The sequence below is a fragment of the Tamandua tetradactyla genome, chromosome 5 (genome assembly GCF_023851605.1).
Source record: "Tamandua tetradactyla isolate mTamTet1 chromosome 5, mTamTet1.pri, whole genome shotgun sequence".
Classification (NCBI taxonomy): domain Eukaryota; kingdom Metazoa; phylum Chordata; class Mammalia; order Pilosa; family Myrmecophagidae; genus Tamandua; species Tamandua tetradactyla.
Genome location: NC_135331.1, coordinates 24,071,413 through 24,090,160, shown reverse-complemented (window position 1 = coordinate 24,090,160; position 18,748 = coordinate 24,071,413).

Below are 18,748 nucleotides of genomic sequence, written 5' to 3'. Positions count from 1 at the left end.
TTCAGAGGACTCTGATTTTTGCAGAGAAACCCATATTAATGCATGTATGCACACATATACAAAACAGCTACTATGAGAGGGATTCTACCTACGGTGCAAAATACAAGTATTCAGTGATTCAAGAAAATGACCTTTGAACACCAAGGTGTAGACTAGTAGACAATCTAAGAAAAACTGTGTTTTTCATGTTAATCTTGTAACATGATGACAAATGATGGCATTGCAAGAATCAATAGCTGTGCTGTCCCTTAAGACAAATAGAAAAATACAGAGATTAAAAAATTTGAAAAACCCACCAAAATACAAATGTCTTTTCATCTGTCCCTTGGTCAAGACCATACTCAAGACTGACCATGAACAGAGCTTAATTTGACTTAGTTGAGAAGCAGAATTTTTGAATAATTTCCAATGAGACAGTTGCTACCCAGTGTTGCTCACCAGAAGAGCAGTGAATGCAAAAGGACTGTGAGATGTATATACAAACCATGTGGCTCGGTGAGCCATCCTCACACACTCAGATGAGCAGATATATAAAAAGAAGATAGAAGGAATCACACCACCTTAGATCACCATGTTAGAAGTCAGGATCTTAGTTACTCTTTTGTGTTTGAAGGAAACATGAGGGAATTATTGATTGGTGGTAATAGTCACATGCTTAGCACTGTGAAAAACAAATGGGTGTGTTTAATTTCTGTTAATTTGTTAATATGTATGATCAACATTTGTGGATGTGGATTTTTTGGTATGAATTTTATATTTCACTTAAAATTTTGTATAAAATGTAGAGGTATGTATTTTAATGTGTATGTATTTTTGACAGTTAAGTAAATACTCTTGCACAATCAAAGGTCTTCACTGGGTGTGTGTGATGTTAGTGAATGTGTGTGTCAAGGAAAAACAATAAATATCATGTCTGGTGCCATTAAGTGAAAACCAGTGTGGGTGGGGGAATAGGATAAGCCGCAAGCAGAGCTGGAGAAGATGACATTGGTTATTACCTGGAACCTATCCTCTCCGTCTTTTAATAGTAAATCCGACAGTACTTTCTGAAAATGTGAATGCCCAAATTGCAAAACAAAATCCAGTGTCCATTGCAAAACATGTGGCTGTATACCACTCTTATTTGTTACTTTCTAATTCCAACTTGCTAGAATATATCACATTGTTAGAAGGAGCTCATAAAGCTGTCTTTGAATTACATGGAAAAATTGTTGTTCTGAAAACGGTGAAGAAGGAAAGTAGAAGGAGCTTAATATTAATGTTAATTATATCTATTCAAGGGAAGCAAGTTGTAAGAGGTGGCCATATGAGTCTAAATCCTCCGGTAACTCATAAAAATTTAAGGGAAGCACTTATTCTTTACAAATGTAGTGAATTAATGGATTTTAAACCATTGACTGAGAAACAAAAAGTTAATGTAATATTTGTGTTCTAACAGGAATAGATAATATTGTTTTAATCCCAGAGGCTACATTTTTTTCTTCTTTAGAATTGTAACTTTTTTATTGTATAGTATAATACATATACAAAAGAAAGAATTAAAAAAGCAATAGTTTTCAAACCACTCTTCAACAAGTGGTTACAGGACAGATCCCAGAGTTAGTCATGGGCTAACATACAATCCTTTCATATGTTTCTTTATAGCTGTTTCAGAATATAGGAGGCTAGAGGGCTTACATATTTCTTTATTATCACAATCGACTCTTTTTCCTTTTTTTGTGAAAAATAACATATATACAAAAAAGCTATAAATTTCAAAGCACAGCACCACAATTAGTTGTAGAACGTATTTCAGAGTTTGATATGGGTTATAATTTCACAATTTTAGGTTTTTACTTCTAGCTGCTGTAAAGTACTGGAGACTAAAAGATATCAATTTAATGATTCAGTATTCATATTCATTTGTTAAATCCTATCTTCTGTGTATAACTCCACTATCACCTTTGGTCTTTCCATCCCTCTCTTTGGGGTTGTTTGGGCTATGGCAATTCCAAATTTTTTATATTGGAAGGGTCTGTCACTAATATGGGGTAGAAAAATGGAACTATCTGATGTTCTTGTGAGGCTGGGCTAAGTTTCAGGACTTATCTGGCCCAGGGACCCATCTGAAGGTTGTAGGTTTCTGGAAAGTTACTCTAATGCCTGGAACCCTTGTGGAATCTTATAAATTGCTCCAGGTGTTCTTTAGGATTGGCTGGAATGGTCCTGGTTGGGGGTTGGCAGGTGATGATAGGTAGCAAGGTCTAACTGAAGCTTGCATAAGAGCAACCTCCAGAGTAGCCTCTCGACTTTATTTGAACTCTCTCTGCCACTGATATTTTATTAATTATACTTCTTTTCCTCCTTTTGGTCAGGATGGGATTGTTGATCCCACAGTGCCAGGTCTGGATTCGAACCTGGGAGTCCTCTTCCATGTCACCAGGGAGATTTTTACCCCTGGATGTCTTGTCCTATGTAAGGGGGAGGGCAATGATTTCACTTGCAGAATTGGTCTTAGAGAGACTGAAGCCACAACTGAGCAACAAAAGAGGTCCTCCAGAAGTAACTTATTAGGCATGCCAATAGGTAGTCTAAACTTCTCTGCTACCTACACAAGCTTCACAAGTGTAAGCTTCATGATCAAGGGCATGGCCTATTGATTTGAGAGTCCCTAAAGTTTGACACAGTATCAGGTGATTCCCTGATGGTAAGGTTTTTCTCCCGTCCCTCAGGGGAGTTTGTCAATACTTTTTTTTTTTTTTAAAGTCAGCTTACTTATTTATTTATTTTTTTTTACATGGGCAGGCACCGGGAAATGAACCCGGGTCCTCGGGCATGGCAGTCAAGCACTCTTACCTGCTGAGCCACCGTGGCCCGCCCGTCAATACTTTTTGATTATCTGCTTAATCTTTCCAGGCATTATAATAATCTATATAGACTAAAGGACTTCTTTCCTATACTGCGCTCCCTATGTTTCAGTTGTCCAAATAAGCTATACTTATTAAGTTGAATTAGATTAGACACTACAAAAAATTTCAGTTCCAGATCAAAAGGCGTTTCTTTCATTAGTCTCAAAGAGTATGTGTGCTTCTAGAATATAGAAACTGTCTTCCTTCACCCATGTTCTGAATTACTTTAATCCCTACCCTTTTGACTTCATCCTTATCTCTAAATATCAGGTCACTTATATAAAATAGCCTTTCAAAATCCAGAAATAATAATCACCACTCTGGACTTAATGTGTCTGCTCTAAAACTTACAATCTAGGCCCCTGTTTTCTTATAAGCATTTTCTAAAAGGGACCATACCATTGTTTTTTTTGTTTCTGGCTTATTTTGTCTCACCAAATGTCCACATGTTCATTCACATCATTGCATGCCTCATGACTTTGTTCCTTTTTGTTGTAGCCCAACCTTCAATCATAAGTATACACCATCATTTACCAATCAATTTCTCCATCAGTGCATCCTTCAGTCACCTGTACCATTAGGCATCATGTAGAAGGCCCAATATTTACAGTAAATCAGCATTCTCAATTTTAGATAATTTCATTGTTTCCAAGAGAAAGAAAACCAATAAACACACCATCACCGAATAGGAAATCTAAATCTCCTCTTAACTCTTGTTCCTCCCCTCATTATTTACCTCTGCTGTTGCTGTGATACTGTTGATGGTTTCCTTTTGAACATAGCTCATAGCATACAATAGCAGTTTTCCCGTTGTACACTAGACTTAAACATGCTGATGTCAAGAATCATATCTTAGAAGTAATTTTTGGGAAAACTAATTCATATTTCTAGTGTGAATCAGTGGAACAGGTAGGTCTATACTTCCCCTTTCAATCTTGTTCACCCTCAGTGTGGTAATATTACTTCTAGACCCACTAGAGAATCACCTTCGCTCCTATCTGTTCCCTTACATTGGAGTTCAACCTCATTAGAAAACGTTTCACCTATCCCTAGCTTCTTTGTATCCCTGAGTTTTCTATATTCTGTATATAAGCTTCTGATTATACCTTTATGCTGGTCAAACAGTGGAATGATAGAGTATCTATCATTTTGCGTCTGGCTAACTTCACTCATCATTATGTCCTCAAGGCTCATGTATCTTGTCATGTGCTTCAGAACATCATTTTGTCTTACTGCTGCATAATATTCCATCATGCGTATATACCACATTTTGTTGATCCACTCGTCTGTTGATGAGCATTTGGTTTGTTTCCATCTTTTCACGATTGTGAATATGTGCTGCTACCAGCATTGGTGTGCAAACATCTGTTTATGTTGTTGCTTTAAGTTTTTCTGGGTATATACCAAGTAGTGCTACTGCTGGGTCATAGGGCAACTCGATAGGTAGTTTTGTAAGGAACTGCCAAACAGTCTTCCATAGTGGCTGCACCATTATACATTACCACCGACAGTGCATAAGTGTCCCAGTTTCTCCACATCCTCTCCAACGTTCATAGTTTCCTGTTTGTTTAATAGCAGCCATTCTTATAGGAGTGGGGTGGTATCTCATTGTAGTCTTGATCTGCATTTCCCTTATAGCCAATGGAAATGAACATCTCATCATGTGCTTTTGAGCCATCTGTATTTGTTCTTCAGAAAAATGCAATATCTTTAGCCTATTTTATAATTGGATTGTTTGTTCTTTTGTTGTTGAGTTGTATGATTTCTCTGTATATACAGGAAATTAAACCTTTGTGCGATATGTGATTTCCAAATATTTTCTCCCATTGAGTTGTCTGCCTCTTCACCTTTTTGACAAAGTCTTTTGAGAATTTTTGCATCTATATTCATTAGGGAGATTGGCATGTAGTTTTCCTTTCTTATAGCATCTTTACCTGGTTTTGGTATTAAAATGATATTAGCTTCATGAAATGAGTTAGGTAGAGTTCCTTTTTTCCTCTTTTTTTTGGAAAAGTTTGAGCAGATTGGTGTTAATTCTTTCTGGAATGTTTGATTAAAATTCCCCTGTGAAGTCATCTGGTCCTGAGCCTTTCTTTGAAGGAAGATTTTTTGATGACTGATTGAATCCCTTTACTTGTGATTGGTTTATTGAGATCTTCTATTTCTTCCTGAGTCTGTGTAGCTTGTTTGTGTGTCTCCAGGAATTTGTCCATTTCATCTAAGTTGTCTACTTTGTTGGCATATAGCTATTCATAGTATCCTCTTATGATTTTTTGTATCTTCAGGGTCTGTGGTAATGCATCCCTTCTCATTTCACATTTTGTTTATTTGCATCCTCTTTCTTTTTTTCTTTGCCAGTTTTGCTAGTGGCCCATCAATTTTATTGATTTTCTCGAAGAACCAACTTTTGATTTTATTGATTCTTTCTATTGTCCTTTTGTTCTCCTATTCATTTATCTCTGCTTTAATCTTTGTTATTTCTTTTCTCCTATTTGCTTTGGGGTTAGTTTGCTGTTCTTTCTCAAGATCCTCCCAGTGTGCTGTTAGGTCCTTGATTTTTGCTCTTTCTTACCTTTTAATGTAGGCATTTAGGGTAATAAATTTCCCTTTCAGCACAGCCTTTTCCACATCCCATAAGTTCTGATAAGTTGTATTCTCACTTTCATTCATCTCTAGATAGCTACTGATTTCTCTAGCAATTTCTTCTTTGACTCATTGGTTGTTTAAGAGTGTGTTTATTTAATCTCCATATATTTGTGAATGTTCTTGTTCTTTGGGATCCAGCTTCATCCCGTTGTGATCAGAGAAAGTGCTTTGAATAATTTCAATGCTTTTAAATTTATAAAGACCTGTTTTGTCCCCAGCATATGATCTATCCTGGAGAATGTTCCATGAGCACTAGAGAAGAAGGTATAACCTTGTGCTTTGGGGTGCAGTGACCTATATATGTCTGTTAGGTATAATTCATTTATCAAATTATTTAACTTCTTTGTTTCTTTGTTGATCTTCTTTCTGGTTGTTCTACCTATAGAGGAGAGTGGTAGATTGAAGCCTCCTGTTATTATTGTTGAAACATCTATCACTCCCTTCAGTTTTGCTAATGTCTGTCTCATGTACTTTGGAGCTCCCTGATTGGAAGCATAAACATATATGATTGTTATAGCTTCTTGGTGAATTGACCCTTTAATTAGTATATAGTGTCCTTCTTTGTCTCTTATGATGTCTTTGCATTTAAAGTCTATTTTGTCTGATACTAGTATCGCTATTCCTGCTTTCTTTTGGTTCCATCTTGCATGGAAAATCTTTTTCCATCCAATCACTTTCAATCTATTTGTATCCTTGAGTCTAAGGTGAGTTTCTTGTAAGCAGCATATAGCTGAATTATGTTTCTTAATCCAGTCTGCCAACCTTTTAATTGGTTAGTTTAGTCTGTTAATATTCAAAATTACTACTGAAAAGATGTTTCTTGTATCCACCATCTTATCTATTTTATTTTGTTTGTCAGATCTGCATATTCTTTTCCCTCTTTCTCTTTGTGTTATTTAAATTACCCTTAGTGGTACTCTTCAATTCTGTGCTCTCCTCCAGACCTCCCTCTCCTGTCTTTTGTTTTCAGCCAGCAGAACTCCTTTTAGCATTTCTTATAGGGCCAGTCTCTTGTTGACAGATTATTTCAGGGCTTCTTTGTCTGTAAAAACTTTAATCTCTCCCTCAATTTTGAAGGACAATTTGGCTGGATACAGAATTATTGGCTGGAAGTCTTTCTCTTTCAAAATCTTGAATATATCATACCACTGTCTTATCTCCTCCAGGGTCCTGGTTAAGTATTCTGAACTCAGTGTTATTTTATTTCCATTGTATGTAGTAGACTGTTTTTCTCTTGCTGCTTTCTGGATTTTCTGCTTCTCTTCAACATTTCACATACTGATTAGTATGTGCCTTGGGGAAGGCCTATTTGGATTTATTCTGTTTGGAGTTCATTGGGCTTCTTTGACTTGTATATTGATGTCCTTTATGAAGGTTGAGAAGTTTTCCCCTATTATATCCTGAACTACTTTTCCTAGCCCTTTACTCCTCTCTTCTCCTTCAGGGACACCAGTGATTCTTAATATCTGTGTGCTTTGTTTTGCCTATCAATTCCCCAAGATCCAATTCAATTTTTTCCAGCTTTTTTTTGCCATTTGCTGCTTTGAATCTTCAAAGTCTGTTATTCTGTCCTCTATATCACTTATTCTTTCTTCTGTCTTTTCAGATCTGGTGTTGTGACCTGTAGTATGTTTTTTATTTTGTCAACAGTCTTTAATCTCTGTTATATCCACTATTTTTCTATTTATTCTTTCAAATTCCTCTTTATGCTCTTCTACTGTCTTCTTTATCTCCTTTATGTCATTTGCCATCCTGCTTATTTTATTAAGTAGGGTTGTATGAACATCTTAGTTGTTAGTTGTTCAAACATCTGTGTCTTCTCTGGTGTTTTAATTTGGTGATTTGTCAGGGCTGTATCTGTCTGCATTGTGATATGGTTAGTGATCTTCTGCTGTCTTGGTTGCATGTAAATATCTTGACTGATTTACTTTGGGGGTTGGTTTCTTTCAGTAGTCTAAGGCCTTGTGTTTGTGGGATGGTTGTGCAGCAGGGAGCTGGGCACTTGGTGGGGCACTCAGCATGGTGATTTGTTTCAGGGAAGGTTTAGGTGCAGTTTGGGGATGTTATGCTGGTGTTTGTGAACGTGGGTGCCCAGCAGCCAAGGGAAGGTGTAGCTGGGTGGGTGCACCAGTCTGGGGGGCATAATGCTGGTGAGCAGTGGTCTGAGGTACAGAGCCCTTCGTGCACATGCCTGGAGCTGTAGTGGCAGGTCAGCATTACGCCTTTACGAATTCAGGGCAGATGTGACCTGGCTGCACAGGTCAGCACTTTCTCAGAGCTGGGAGGTGTGCCTGAGAGCTGTGCGCATGCGCAGTTCTAAGATTGCTGTAAAGTGTGGTTCCTGGAGCTGAATGATGTGATTGGGGCCTGTGAACATGCGTGGACCTGGGAGCGCCCAAACTGAATGCGCAGAGCTCAGGCAAGGTGGAGTGAAGCTCTGAGATACTATGGGCAGGGTGGCAGGTGTAGCCTAGGTGTGGAGGTTTGTGTCCACAACCTTTTTGCACTGGCAACAGCCTGCAGGGAACAGGGAGGGGGAGGTAATGCTCAGGAGGGGTGCAGGAAAGACAGGCTGGGCTGCACTTGGGGTGGGGGTGGGGGGCAGGTACGTGCACTGGGGACTGGTGGGGTGGGGGCGCTTGGAGTGCTGGGAATGGGGGCGGGTGACAGGGTTCGGGTGTGTGGGGTGTGGGGTGACTCTCCCACCACAGGGCTGCACTGGTGAGGGTAGTGCACCCAGGAATGCAGGCTGGCTTCCTTCCTAGTCCCATGTACCCATCCGTGCCCTCCTGTGGGCCCCACAGCTCTGCACCTCCATGCCAGCCTCCAGCTTTCTGCCTCTCAGTTCCTCGGCCTCTGCAGCCAGGGCTGCCCCAGGTGGTGCAGAAGCTCTTCCAGGCCAGCTGCACTCCTGAATCACCGCCACCATCACCCTCCTGTCCCTTCTTTAACTCTTCCATGGAGCAGGGCTCATTTCGAGCTCCTCTCAAAGGCTGCTTTTTAATATCCAGTCAGTCTTTAGGTTTTGGATGTCATGAGTGTTTTATGAAAATGTTCAAAACAATTGATTTACACACCTGCACTTGTGTCACATAGAGTATTATTATATGAGGTTTATAGGAAATTCTAAAGGAGGGTGTTTACACATGAAAGTGTAGATGTATCCTTACTTAGTTCTGAGCCCCAGTTTCTATTCCTGCAATTGGAGATATGATCAAAAGAAAAACACTCAGTACATTTAATCTCAGCGAGATATCCAAGCTGTAATGATACACTTAAGAGAATTTGATTTTGTAAGTACACATTTGATGGACTATGTGTCCATATATAAGAGTTTTTTACATGTATAGAAAACTCTTTCAAAGGTGAGAACTGCAAAGAGCACATGACAGAGGGCCACAAAAGTAGAGACAACTAACTTGGGTATTCTCACATTGTTGGAAAGTATAAATCAATTACATTTAAAAATTAAATACACAGCACATAATTGTACATGATAAAATCAATATAGGATAAAACAAGCTTTTTATATCATTTAACAAAACAATATAATTTATTAAAGAACAGATACTGTATTCATTATTTATACTTTTATTATTTACATATGCATATATATGCATTTATTTTATATATACATTTTATTGAATATGTATGAGAGACTAGAATATGGAAAGTGAAAAAAACAACTTTTTTCTTAATATGGCTTAAAATATAGTGGGGTTATATATAAATAGTAATAGATCATTTTTTTCTAACAGAGGAAAATTAAGAGAAGAAATTGGCTCTAGATCTTGGAGGGATGAAAGAAGACGAAGGAGGCCTGAGATAAGTAGCAGTTAATGACACTAAGAACCACACAGCTCCCTCCCTTCAGGCTCAGAGGATCGGTGGGAAGAGATGGGGCAACCAGAACTCTTCTTCCCTTTCTTCTTTCATTCTCTTCTGCTTCTAAGTGGAAGAGTTTTATACGAAACCAGCTGGTAACATGATCAGAGAAATGAAATTGGGTAAACCCAGACCCAGCGTCAAACAGCAGAATAAATAGGTAGATGTAAAACTTAGACTTCCTAGATACATTATCAGCACAGATTTCATTATCAGACATGAGGATTCAATTCCCTTTCATTCTTATGCATGCTATAAACACTTACACACTGGTAAGGTTTGAAGCTGGGGGTAACCCTGAAAAGATAATGTCATTAGAGGTAATCCATCCTGCTGGGTAAAGACCTATTGTGGGTGAGAGCTTTTGAAAAGTTTTCTTCAGTGGAGGCATGCCCCAGGTAGGTCTTACCCCTCTTTCTGGAGCCCTGTAAAAGAGATGAAATTCAGAGGAGCTTAGAGAGAAAAGCCAGAGGAACTGAGAGAGAAGAACACACAGGCAATAGAGAGAAACCAAAGACAGAGAGAGGAGCCACTGAAGGGAGAACCTGAAAGCGGTGAAACCTGGGAGAGAAGGGAGAGACCAGCAGAAGCCACCACGCGTCTTGAGGATTGATAGTAGCCAGTCATTAGTGAGAAAGATGGCATGTTAATGCCTTGATTTGGACATTTTCATGGCCTTAGATGTGTAGACGTGCAAGTTAATAAATCCCCATTGTAAAAGCCAACCTATTTCTGGTATATTACATTACATCAGCTTTGGCAAACTAAAACACACACAGGTATCTCCTCCCATTATCACAATAAAATTATAGCTGCAGTGTTTTGTTAAGAATTATGTTCATGTTTGCATTATTGAAATGACAAATGTTCACAACTGAGTCAATAATAACAGTATAATTAAATTTCCTTTAAGATGCAATTTTTTGTCATTGCTGTGTTCCTGAAATTAATCATGTCTTTGGTTTGTTTTTTAAATTGTGTTTGTCACCCATAAATATGTTTCCTTTCAATATTGCAAACATTTCAGAAATCCTTTCAATTATTTCTTCATAGGCCACCCTCCTGCTGCCAACCAGACTGTTCGCCTTTCTGACTAAGCTGCAGAACATTCCTTCTGGTATGTTCCCTCTGGTCCCTTCACTGTCATCTCTCCTTTTCCTGCCTGAGATCCCCTGTTATCTGGATTCCATGCCTTCCTCTTTCTTGGTTTCCTTTTTCATTTTTGTAAAGCATATCCTTTAGTAGATTCTTAAATGAGGTATTTCGGAGAAAAATTATGAGCTACTGCATGTGAAAAAAGAAATTTATTTTATCTTCCCAAATGGTGGAAGTTTGGTTAAATGTAGACGTACAGGTTGGAAGTCATTGCTCCATTGTCTGCTGACTTTCAGTGTGGCTGTTCAGAACTTGAATGCTATTTCAATTATAAATATTTTGCAAACAATCTCTCCCCACCCCCTCTGGAAATTTTTAAGCGCTTCATTCACATCTGTTGTATTAGAATTGTCTGATGTTATATTTTGATGAGGATTCCTTTCATTAGTGGTGCTGAGAACCTGAGGGGCCTTTCATTCTTGTGACTCAAAATTTTTTTTTTTTCTTTTTGCATGGACAGGCACTGGGAAATGAACCTGGGTCTCTGGCATGGCAGGAGAGAACTCTGTCGCTGAGTCATTGTGACCCGTGACTCAAATCTTTTAATGAGAGAATATTTTCCAAAAACATTTCCATAATGTGTCCTGGTATCCAGATTTTGGGGGATTCTTTCTGTGTTAATTAGATTCAGTTGTCAGCTTGGCCAGGTGAGCATACCTAGTTCTGTTGCTGCGGACACAAGCCAATGGTACGTGAACCTCATCTGTTGCTAATTACATCTGCAGTCGGCTAAGAGGCGTGTCTGCTGCAATGAGTGACATTTGACTTAATTGGCTGGTGCTTAAATGAGAGAACGCAATGTAGCACAGCCAAGCAGCTCGGCATTCCTCATCTCAGCACTTGCAGCTCAGCCCATGCCTTTGGAGATACAGAAAGAAGTCACCCCGGGGAAAGTTGTTGGAACCCAGGGTCCTAGAGAGAAGACCAGCAGAGACCATCCTGTGCCTTCCACATAAGAAAGAACCTCAGTGGAAAGTTAGCTGCCTTTCCTCTGAAGAACCAACAAAATAAATCCCCTTTTATTAAAAGCCAATCCATCTCTGGTGTGTTGCATTCCGGCAGCTAGCAAACTAGAACACTTTCCTTCTTCATTTGTTATTGTTTAAACTTTGGTTTCCTGACTAAAATTCTAAATTTATTACCCTTTCTACCTTTTACCACATCTCAGTATTTTTTTTTTACTTCATGGTTTCCACTTTTTAAATTTCACTAACGATCTTTAATAGCATACTGTCCTAGTTTAATGTCTGTTCTTAGGTTCTCATCTCTCTGAGCAAAAGAATTAGAGTTGTGTTTTTTTTAAAGGGTCCTTTTGTTTCTCATGTTCTATATCTTCCTGTCTTCTATGAATTTGTTTTGGATTTTGCCTTTTGTTTTTTTTTGGTTTGTATTTTATTTTAAGAATTTCCTCAAAATCTGTGGATGCCTGACTCGAGCGATGGAAGGACTAGAGTCATACACATCTCTAATAACTAGTAGGCAATCGTTTCCCAGACCCTGAACCACAAAGTAAAAATAAAAACCCTCTAATAAGTACAGGCATCACAGAACTATAAACTCACAGGTTGAGTCATTTGAGAACCCCCAATTATCAGTATCCTTACGTATTTCTTTGGAATGGCCTGTTTCCTTGGAATGTAACTTGTCTTGGGGGTGGGAGGAAATGATTGACTGCCAGGATTCTAAGAGCCAAAATAGGGGAATAGGTCTGAGGAGGTGATTTCACAATTCAGCCTGTATGACTTCCCATTTACACTGACAAAGACCACCTTTACTTCCCTTAAGCTTGACTAAACTTTAGACAGTTTTCTCCCTGACATCAGGTCTCTGTCCACCATCTCACCCAAGTCTTTTCATTATCTAGGTGCCAATGTGCTCTTAATTATGTATTTCCTTATCAACCTCTTCCTTTCTCCTGGATTTTATGGGCTTCTGAAGTGCTTAAATATCTCAGAGGAAGGCATTCAGAACCCAGTGGTCCTGAATGACAACTCAATAAATGTCTCGCTTATTTTGGTGGTCAAACCCCCTTCTTATCTTGCAGTAATTATCCACTAATACACCCTTATAAAGCTTGTCATCCTTTGTTTCATTGGAGTTGGGTTCTACTCTCTCACCCCTACCATGTTAGCTATGAATGAATGCATCCTTGCTTCTTTCACACCATGGGACAGGTTTTTGTTTTTTTTTTTAATTTTTTTTATTAATCAAAAAAAAAGAAAAGAAATTAACACAACATTTAGAAATCATTCCATTCTACACATGCACTCAGTAATTCTTAGTATCATCACATAGATGTATGATCATCATTTCTTAGTACATTTGCATCGATTTAGGAAAAGAACTAGCAAAACAGCAGAAAAAGATATAGAATGTTAATATAGAGAAGAGAATTAAAATAATAATACTAATAAAAAATATATATATATAAAAAGGAAAAATAAAAAAACAAAAACAAAAGATACAAACAAACAAACAAACAAACAAAAAACTATATTTCAGGTGCAGCTTCATTCAGTGTTCCAACATAGTTACATTACACTTAAGTATTATTGTGCTGTCCATTTTTGAGTTTTTGTATCTAGTCCTGTTGCACAGTCTGTATCCCTTCAGCTCCAATTACCCATTATCTTACCCTGTTTCTAACTCCTGCTGGTCTCTGTTACCAATGATATATTCCAAGCTGATTCTCAAATGTCGGTTCACATCAGTGGGACCATACAGTATTTGTCCTTTAGTTTTTGGCTAGACTCACTCAGCATAATGTTCTCTAGGTCCATCCATGTTATTACATGCTTCATAAGTTTATCCTGTCTTAAAGCTGCATAATATTCCATCGTAGGTATACGCCACAGTTTGTTTAGCCACTCGTCTGTTGATGGACATTTTGGCTGTTTCTATCTCTTTGCAATTGTAGATAATGCTGCTATAAACACTGGTGTGCAAATGTCCGTCTGTGTCTTTGCCCTTAAGTCCTTTGAGTAGATACCTAGCAGTGGTATTGCTGGGTCGTAATCCATTCTGCCAGTCTATGTCTTTTGATTGGGAAATTCAGTCCATTAACTTTTAGTGTTATTACTGTTTGGATAATATTTTCCTCTACCATTTTGGCTTTTGTATTATATATATCATATCTGATTTTCCTTCTTTCTACACTTTACTCCATACCTCTCTCTTCTGTCTTTTCATATCTGCCTCTAGTGCTCCCTTTAGTATTTCTTACAGAGCTGGTCTCTTGGTCACAAATTCTCTCAGTGACTTTTTGTCTATAAATGTTTTAATTTCTCCTTCATTTTTGAAGGACAATTTTGCTGGATATAGAAGTCTTGGTTGGCAGTTTTTCTCTTTTAGTAATTTAAATATATCATCCCACTGTCTTCTAGCTTCCATGGTTTCTGCTGAGAAATCTACACATAGTCTTATTGGGTTTCCCTTGTATGTGACAGATTGTTTTTCTCTTGCTGCTTTCAAGATCTTCTCTTTCTCTTTGACCTCTGACATTCTAACTAGTAAGTGTCTTGGAGAACACCTATTTGGGTCTATTCTCTTTGGGGTGCGCTGCACTTCTTGGATCTGCAAATTTAGGTCTTTCATAAGAGTTGGGAAATTTTCAGTGATAATTTCTTCCATTAGTTTTTCTCCTCCTTTTCCCTTCTCTTCTCTTTCTCGGACACCCACAACACGTATATTTGTGCGCTTCATATTGTCATTCAGTTCCCTGATCCCCTGCTCAAGTTTTTCCATTCTTTTCCCTATAGTTTCTGTTTCTTTTTGGATTTTAGATGTTCCATCCTCCAGTTCACTAACTGTAGCTTCTGTCTCTTTAGATCTACCATAGTAGGTATCCATTGTTTTTTCGATTTTTTCTTCTTTGTCCTTCACTCCCATAAGTTCTGTGATTTGTTTTTTCAGATTTTCTGTTTCTTCTTTTTGTTCAGCCCATGTCTTCTTCATGTCCTCCCTCAGTTTATTGATTTGGTTTTTGAAGAGTTTTTCCATTTCTGTTCGTATATTCAGCATTAGTTGTCTCAGCTCCTGTATCTCATTTGAACTATTGGTTTGTTCCTTTGACTGGGCCATATCTTCAATTTTCCGAGCGTGATCCATTATTTTCTGCTGGTGTCTGGGCATTTGATCAGATTTCCCTGGGTGTGGGACCTGGCTGGTTGAAAGGTTTTTCTGTGAAATCTCTGGGCTCTGTTTTTCTTTTCCTGCCCAGTAGGTGGCGCTCGTGGCGCCTGTCTGTCTGCGGGTCCCACCAGTAAAAGATGCTGTGGCTCCTTTAACTTGCCAATCCGAATCTCGCAGTCGGCCTGGGAAACCGCGCATGGGGGGGGGGGGTTGCCAGCTGCCGCGGCTTGGGGGAGTGCCGGTCCAAATTGCCCAGCTGGTCCGAGACACCAAGCGTGGTGGGAGGGCCCCGCAATCCAACGTTCCCAGTCAGACCGGGGAGCCACGTGCGTGGAGGGGACCCCAGTTGCCAGCCGCCCTGGCTGGGAAAACGCGCGCCCCTCGGGTATCTCACCGCAGTGGATTCTCCCTGCCTGTTCAGCCATTCCAAAATGGGGTACGCTGTATTTTTGGTCTCTGTCGTGGCTCCGGGAGCTGTTTCGTATTGTTTCTGTTTCTTTAGTTGCTGTTCTGGAGGAGCAGTTTTTTGTTTTTCTTTAACAAACTTCACTCCTGTCCTAAATTTTCTTACATCTAGGGATTTTCTTTGAGTTCAACATCTCCTTGAAGTAAAATTATTATTTTTATTTTTGCTGTGTCTGGAATCGAAGAAGCAATTGCCTAGCTGCCTAAGGGGATAAGTATAGCTGCAGTCTAAGCTTTCTATTTGGACAGTAAGCCAAGAAAAAAAGACACACAAAAAAAGAAACACACAGCTTCCCTATTCAGTGGGACAGCTAGTAGTCCAAATGGTAGCATTTCTTGCAACTCTTCACCCTGAAGTTTTCTTAGATTTCTCCAAAAACACCCTTTCCATATAACTGCTTTGAGAAAGGAACTACTACTGGACCTCAGCTTCACAAGGAAAACATAACCACTCCCCTCTCATTTCCAAAACACGTTATTAGCCTGTTTCCTCTTTTATGTCCATGTGAAAGATGTTACACCATTCACTGATACCCACTTTTGGTCCACTTTTGGAAACATATGGAGGATTGCAAGATTCTGCCCACTTAAAGTTATAAATGGCTCTCTGATTTGCTTCAAACCATAAAACATAAGAGGAAATGGGGTTGTATGTTCCAAGAAGGAAGCACTTAGTTTTCAGGTTTGTTTGGCTCTCTAGTCCTGTCTTCCCCTGTCATGGGAACACATGTGGAAATGGGGGTGTCCTAAAGGACAAAGAAGCTAGGAATACCAAACCCATAAGTAGAGGACATCTGCTGTAGACAATCACAGGCACCTGGACTTAACTTTGCATGTGCAATAAATAAAGCATTAAAGCAATGAGATCTGTAGCTGTTACCTCAGTATCCTATTACTTATTCTGATTAATACATCCTTTCAGATTGTGTGAGGGTCTTACATAAAGCCTCCTGATTTCTATACCTTTTGTCATAAATGAAACTCCCAGACCAAGCTTTAACCATCTCTTGGTAATGTTATCTGGTAATTACCCCCACAGTCTATGATAAATCTGAGAATGAATATGTATTACAACCTTGTAAGTAATATGGTATTTTTGGTACTTCTCATAGAACAAGGATATAGAAAGATGTCATTAAATCTTAATTTAAATGCCCAACTCTATTTATTGAATTAAATTACTGTGTGACCCCTTAATATCTGGATCCTGTTTGAAAAATCTTGCTTAGATTTAGACAGAGTTGTATTTCTACAATTTCACATTAAAGGAAATAACTTGGAGAATCCATGAGATACTTAGATTTTTAATACATTTTCATGGTCAGGTTCATTTGTCAACTTGGCCCAGTGGTAGTACCTGTTTGTCTGGTTGGACAAATGCTGGCCTGTCTGTTGTTATAACATTTCATAGAATTAAATCATGATCACGTTGGCTGTATCCACAGCTGATTCCTTTTGTAATCAGCCAAGGGGAGTGTCTTCTGCAATGAGTGATGTTTAATCTAATCACCGGAAGCCTTTTAAGGAGGATTCAGAAGAGACAGGCTCGTTTCTTGCTTCGGCTGGTGATCCTCTCCTGTGGAGTTCACCCAGATCCTCCATTGGAACCGTCAGCTTCACAGCCTGCCCTATGGATTTTGGATTCTATGTTCCCATGGTTATGTGAGACACTTTTATAAATTTTATATTTATGAATATTTCCTGTTGATTCTGTTTCTCAAGAGAACCCTAACTAATATGTACATATTTTGTATGGAAATTAATCTGAACTTAATTTTATATTTGTAATCCTATAAAGATTTAATTACATTTGGATTGCATTTAGGTATCTATCTGCCTCAAGGAATGAATGCCCACACCTCTTATGGGTTCATATCTCTCAGAGGCATCTCATGGTGGTGACTTTATCTTCTGAAAATTCCTAATGAAAGTAGATTAGAGCACAAAACACATATGGGATCTCTACTGTGCACTTCAGTTCTCATTATCAAAGACAAATGTAAAGGACATAATTACATATATAGAAAGAACTTAGGAAAAGTCCAGGGAAATTTTGCTCCCTTCAGACATTTATAAAGAAATATATGACAAATTAAAAAATAATACATAATTCATCATTTATCTGTTTGCTAATTCTAGAATACTTAGCCCATGGTAATTATGTTACTTCAGGAATAGTTTATGTTCCTTAAACCGTCTCTGTAAGTGGAATTTTCCCATAAACAAATACATTTTGATGACTTATTTACATGCTCAAATTTGGGATATTATATTTTTACATATTTTAACAAGGTAACCTAAAATAATAATAGAAAATTAAACCATCAGTTATAACATCTTTGAACTAATCACACATGTTTGTGTTTGTGTTTGCATTTGAAATAGTGAATCCTTGGAATTTCATGACTGCCAAGTCCCTTTCTCACCCCAAAGATCAATTATCTAGGTTTTAGTCTCCTGATCCCATTCCTTACCAATTTTGGGGGAGTGTATTTTACGTTTTTGTTCCTGAGGGTTGATCAGTGGCGTGACCACAGTGTAGAAGGTGAAGAACTCGCCATATTTTGAAGCACAGTTGTTCTTAGGGTCTGTGAAAGCCATTCCCACTGAGCCATAAAACATGAACACCACAGAAAAGGTAGGAAGAGCAGGTGGAAATGGCTTTCTGCCTTCCATCCTCTGAGGCGATTCTCCCAGTGGCTTGAGGTGTGAAGCCACAGGAAGTGAGAATCAACCCTCCCAGCATGATGGTGAAGAGGACAGCAGAAGTGGTCGTCTTCCAGTTGTTGGAGGAAGTGTCTCTGCAGGCTGCAGCTATGAGCACCAGCACCTCACCGAGAGATTCATCCACATGTTGGTGGGCGCAGAAGGAAGCAGGGATGTGATGGGTGACTGGATCAGGGCCATGTTTACCACCTTCCATGTGATGGGTGATTGGATCAGGGCCATGTTTACCACCTTCCAGCAGGGAAGAGGGTACATGATGGTGGTGTACGCAGTGGCTGGCAGATGGCAATGTAGCAATCAAAGGCTGTGGCCATCAGTAAAGTACCTTCCATGGCAACAAGACAGAGGAACATGCAGAGCTGCATGACAAAGTCTGTGTAGATAGTCTTGTCTGGTCTCCAAAGATCTGACAATATCCGAGGCATGGTGGGTGTCATAAAGCAGAGCTCCAGAAAGGAAAAATTTCTAAGAAAGAAATACATGGGTGTGTAGAAGCAAGGATCTGTATGAGAGAGCAAGAAAATGGTCAAGTTTGCTAGAATGATCATGGTGTAAAAGTTGATGACAACCCAGAAGAAAACCATTTCTAGCTGGGGCCATTCAGAGAAGCTAAAAAAGATGAAACCAACTGGGAATCTCTTGCTGCTCATTCCTGTGGTATTTGACCTTGGGGTACAGACATAATTGCAAATAACTATTTTAAATGGTCTTGTGGAAAACTCTATTGCCATTTCTTTACAAAAGGAAAACATTTGTTTTCCAGGAAGTTTTGGGGCACTGGGCATTTGAATATTCCCCCTTCCTTAAGAAAATATGATGTAATCCATCTTTTATGAGGTCATATTGTTTTC